A 6109-nucleotide genomic window follows, 5' to 3' on the forward strand; every position below is an offset into this window, starting at 1 on the left:
TCTTCAACATAAAAATATTCGAGTCATCGTTGATTTCTTCCTGTTCAATTACTTTTGTCTTTACACTTCCATGTGCTTAAGCTGTGCCTACCCTAGTGCTTTTAGTTTCAAACTTCTGGTTTATTCTTTAAACTGTTGACTTATTCGGTATAGACTTTCCGGAGACTGAGATACGAACATATCTAACACCGCGGGAATATTATTTCTAGCGAAATGCCGTTTAACCATCGTCAACATTTTCAGAATTTGCGAAAATCATAATTATTTTATACAAAAGCACTGCAAACAAAATGTGACGTCGAATTTGACAATGACACAATCACATTTTTGCTGGTATTTTAAATGTAACTTTCTCTTGGCCGTATTATAAATTTTACTAATTTGAAGGTAGTTTTTTGCAAATAACTTTTAAATTTCTAGTCCAAATGAAACGAAATTTTAGACAATAGTGCAACTTTAACGCCTCTTCAAAAAAGTCTAATACAACTTTTGCATAAAATTATTTGCGGAGATAATATATTTTAAACTTTTCAAAATATAGATACATGTGATTTCTTTTGTCTCGTGTTTCGATGCACATACAATAAGGTGTTATATGATAAATTTTAAGGTCTAGAATAATCAGTCGTTGCTTAAGATTCAGTCTGATGAAACATCACTCGTTTTGTAAATTCTTACCTAATATTCCGTATTAGATTTTGTCTCGGATCATGTATATTTTAGCTATTTTCTGTGTTCGATGCTGAAAAACGATAATACAATATGATCGAAAAAAAAACGGCGTTTGGGATGTCCAAGCCAACTGGGTGCTGTTTTTTCTTTTCGATCATATGGTATAATCATGGCAGTGGTCGTCTTTTAGTCGATTCGTTCATGCTGTGTTTTCTTATACAGCGTCCGTTAATAGTGTGTCGGGCATTTGGAGCTCCTGTAATAATCCACGTAGAAAGGTCGTGGAAGGAGAAGAATACCGAATCGGCTCCCGAAAGGGCTCATAATTTCAGGAAATATTTGTACTTTGTACCCATAAAATACTTCGATACAGCAAGATTCGGATTTTTATCTATAACCCTGTCTGAATAAATCGAAAAATACTGAAAATCAGTAAAAATTGTTATTCTCAGCGTCTTGTGAATCGAATGATCTAGCGACCGGATATGTTTTGGGGCATGATGGTAGCTTTTGGAAAAAAAATAAGTGCTATATCCGTCCGCAAGAACCTAAAAAAAACGAGGTTTTATTCTTAATTATAATTTTTAACCATGTTACGATAACCGTAAAAATATGAAACTATTTGTTATAATTCGTCATTCAATTTTCGATAAAATTATGAGCTTGGGAAAATTTTCTAAACGGTACTGCACATCGAAAAATATTAAAAATCGATTTTTTTTTCTCAAAAATCGATTTTTTTTCATGATTAGTGATGAGCGTCCCGAATATATTTTGTTGTTTTAACTAGTACAATAATCGCAAAATTTAGTATTTTAGCATTTCAAGAGTTGATCATTATACCAGATATACATATGTAAAAGATATATCAGAGCCAGCTTTCTTAAAATACTTTCTCAAAAACGTTGCCAGCTCAGACTATTAGTTTTCACCTAATTTTTATTAAGTGGTAAAGACTAATAAGTTTCTTCGGGATATTGTTCACCAGTTGCTGAATATTTTTAGAATCGTGTTCTCTGATTTTCTCTACTATATTAATGTACTATTGTTTCATTTAACCAATTTTAATAAATATTTATTAGTGTTGCACAAGTCTTGAATTTCTTGCAAGAGTCTTGGTCCAAGACTTTCAAAATTTCTTATCTTGAATTTCAAGACCAGACAAGACTTTAATATGGAAGAAATTTCATGAGTCTTGCAAGATTTCTTGAAAGTTAAAAATTATACATTTTAAGTGATAATTAGGTCTTTGCGTAAGTTATGCCGGGTTTATACAACATTTACATAGTCGTAATCACAATCATAGTCATAATCATAAAAGTTAAACTATCCACTTCTTATAAACCTGTTGTCATCTACCATGAACTATTAATAATTATTATTTTAATTATAATTAAAGGCTAAGTTTTTTATACCAAAAATTTTTTTTGTACCCAACTTCACTGATATAAAAATTATGATTATGAAAATGTTCTATAAACACCATTAAAATTGCGTTGTGATTATGACGATTATACAACTCTATGTATAGTTTCCTATATAGAAGGATGTGATTAATAAGTGATAATCATTTAAGTGATTATCGCTTGGTAGCTATATTGTAATTGTCGTTTTTTGAAATATTAATTCAGAAGTAATTTCTGTCAGTTCCACAAAATATCCCGTCAATTCTTATTACAAATGGCATGGTTGTATAATCTTTTGAATACAACTCGATGTTTCGGGATTACCTAATACTTTTACCTGACACTCAATGCGATACCGGCAACACACTACTACTCCTCCTTCAGTGTCGTATTTACGAGCCGGGTAACGCATTTCGTGTCAGGTAAAAGTATTATTCGGTAATCCCGAAACATCTTGTGGTATTACATTCGATAATTAAGACTGTGATTATGATTACGACTTATGCAAATGTTGTATAAATCCGGCATTAATATTCACCAGTGTTCATTTTTTTTCTATCATAGCCAGTGTTTAAGAGTTGTGAATGAAATAAAATAAAGTCGAGGCAACAAACCGTATATTGGTAATTGGTATTATACACAAAATTATATTGGTATAATGTTATTATAAAAAAAACGATAATAAAGAATGTAAAATTTTTCTCAAGACAAGAAATTTCAAGAGTCTTGCAAGACAAGACAAGATTTTGCCATTCAAGAAATCTGCAAGGCTTTGAAAATTTCTTGTCTTGAATTTCAAGACTAGAAAAGAAATTGATTTTCAAGACAAGAATTCTTGTCTTGTGTAACACTAATATTTATACATTTACTTATATATAGAAGGTGTTTAATTTATAAGTCAAGACAATGAGAAATGTACCATCTTTATTTACTTTCAGTCAGAGGCAATCCCATTGGCGCCCGAAATTTACATTTTTTAAAAGAGTTTTAGGCATATATATCTAACTTCTGAAAGTTTTAATACAATTATTATGGTCCAAATTGAGGCAGTTTTTAATTCAAGATGATTAGTTTCGTTGTCACAAGATCCTTACTATCCCTATCTTACCTAACCTATCTTCGACTTATCCTTCATCTCTCTTGCTCATTGGTAGTTCTCTAGTTACTCATTCCTAGTTGGCAAAACCAAAATAAAAACAGATCATTTTAGCTTATTAATGGTTGAATCTTGTGCAAAATAATTAAAATTATAATTATTTTTTATAGGTTAAGGTGAAACTGCTTTCCTTTAGAAAATAATTATAATTAGTAAAATATTGATCAAAGCTAAAAGGCTTGTTTTGACACATTTCAAAGGGCTGTTGCAATCGAATTTAATTCCGAAAATGGCAACAAACTTAGGGGAACTTCGCCTACCCCGTTCATATATTCATTATCACACATTAAGTTTCCAGTTTCTTTACGATCATAAAATTATAAAGACTGTCTTCCTCAGTCTAAACCTTTGGAAATAGTTTTAATAAATAATTGACTTGAAGTCAGGTGTGACGAAGGATATAAGAGATTGAATTAGTATAAAATTTAGGATAACTTCAATTATTGTGCACTAATTCAGTATATATATTTAGTGATTTGAGCATCTTTATTTTATTGCAATTATATTCGATAAAACATTAAAAAAAAACGATATATAGTACCTTCCATTCTTTCCATAAGATATCTGATATTATAATGAAAAACTACAGGGCAGCAGAGTATTCCAAAAAAGCTTTATATTAGATTTCCTAATTTTTACTCCAATATAATTTGTAAAATATGCGGGTAATAGTAGAGTACAATTTTAAACATATTTTCTGGCATATGCAGGAAGATTAAGATATATTTTTACCTAAAATTTTATTTATTTTATTCTATTACTTTCGGCAGAATGGCATCATTAAATCAAACATAACACATCGAAATTAATTAAATCGAATTGTTTAAGTGATATTTTCATAAGTCAATAACTCGGAAACGGTTGCTTTGAGGTACAATGTGTATATTTCAATTTTTGCTTAGAATTGAAGGAACAATTGAAATATGTAATAATATACAGGGGGTTCTATTTAAAAAAATGAAACTTTGATGTACCACGACTTTATGAACGACCCTGTATACTTAAATTTATTACTCGCTAATATATATTTAAAAATACTATAATTTTTGTATTTAACTTTTTCCGGTACCTACCTCCTATATTTTACCAAATAATCGACCGTTTCCATACATAAAAGCGACCCTGTATAAATGCTATCGTATTTCGTAAAAATGATTATAATAATAATGTTAATATTTTATATATTATACACAATGGTATAACATTATGGTATTTCTTGAGTTGTAAATGATTGACATTAATTGATTAATGTAAAAACTGTAACTAGAGCAAAAAGGACATTTTTGTTGCACGAGGCATGAGTCGACTTCATCTCGAGCTGCAATCATGTTGAGTGCAACAAATATGCTTTTTGTACATGCTGCACACAACATTTTCTCTACGATAGAATTGAAATTCTTATTTAAATGTTTATTAAAAAGTTTTTACAATAATATGTAATATGTAATATACTGTAATAATATTCACAGAATAATATTATTACCAGCAATCACTATAATCAATTAATTATTTTTATTTTTTTAATAACTTTTTTTGAGTTGATTTTAATTTTAATGTTGCAGTTTGAACAATTATTCACTAAGGTAATTGATGGACCAACTTCATTTCCAGTAGTCTTTTGAATTTTATTTTCATTTTTGCTCGTGGAGGTCTCGGGTTATTGTTTTTCCGAAATGTTGCTGCAAGGTGTCCAGTACTAGTATTTGGTTTACCATCCAGAATTTGACATTTTTTTACAGAAATTTACAATTTTCTTTTCTTTAGTTCAACTTATCATTAATAATGGCAAGATGTTTTTTGCACTAGTGCAAAAAATTTGACATTTAGTTTATACAGGAGATAGTGTAAAAAATAGCTACTTTTTGCACGATCGTAGAAAATTTATATTTTACTCACACTGTATATTTATGGAAACGCATGTTGAAATTTACGCTTCCAGGGCTGGCATATTTTAAATATTGCTTGAAGTATAAGCTACACTTAAAGCTATCACCCTGCGGACTTCTATCTATAGTACTAATTGCGATCACAGAAATAACCCAGCTGTCGATGTGTGGTCAGTTATTATTCCTGCTGATATTTTACTTTTACTTTATTACTACTTTTTTTCTTTGATGAAGGGGTGGTTTAAAAATCTTTTATAAACTAATAATGATCATTCCCATAGAAATAACCCGTAGACAGTGTGGGACTCGGAATTGTCCACCTCCGACGAACCAGCTGACGAAGTATGGTCAGCTATTATTCCTGGTAATATTAGGAGAAAGAGAAGGGTTATTTGTGGGGTATTGGGAGAACTATATTGAAAGAAGGTGGGGGAGACAAAGTTAATTGTCCAGAAGAATAGTTTTTAGATGGGAGTATTTGAAGTTTCTATAGTCGTCGGGATTGTAGTCGAAGATTTTTAGGGTACTATGGGGGTAGTACCGATTTCCTCGTAGAACTTCAAGGCACGATTTTGAAGGTATTTAGGTGTTCCCCTTGCCACATCGGTAATCGCTATTTATAGGAGTGAGGCAGAGCATCTGGTAAACGCTAGAACGATAGAATCATGGGTGCAAGTGAGATAGCCAGCCATTCTGGAAACTCCTGATTGTTCTAGCGCCTATCTTTCATTTTATCGTAGAGTTGGTATGGTTTTGTGACAACATTATTTTATTTTAAATACCCCATAGTGTTATTCATAATAATTCTATGTATGTCCATAACTATTAATAATAATTATATAAAGTAATATTATCGATATCTAAATAAAGGCAACTTGTGTTTTTCGTATTAAATATATTCAGCCACGTCTCTGAATTTATATTCATACAAACGTTCAAGATTAAGACGCAACGTGGCCAACTCTGATGTGTGTTGGGGGATTACAGTA

The sequence above is a fragment of the Sitophilus oryzae genome, unplaced genomic scaffold (genome assembly GCF_002938485.1).
Source record: "Sitophilus oryzae breed Bouriz unplaced genomic scaffold, Soryzae_2.0 scaffold_578_pilon_pilon, whole genome shotgun sequence".
In the NCBI taxonomy this organism is placed as follows: domain Eukaryota; kingdom Metazoa; phylum Arthropoda; class Insecta; order Coleoptera; family Curculionidae; genus Sitophilus; species Sitophilus oryzae.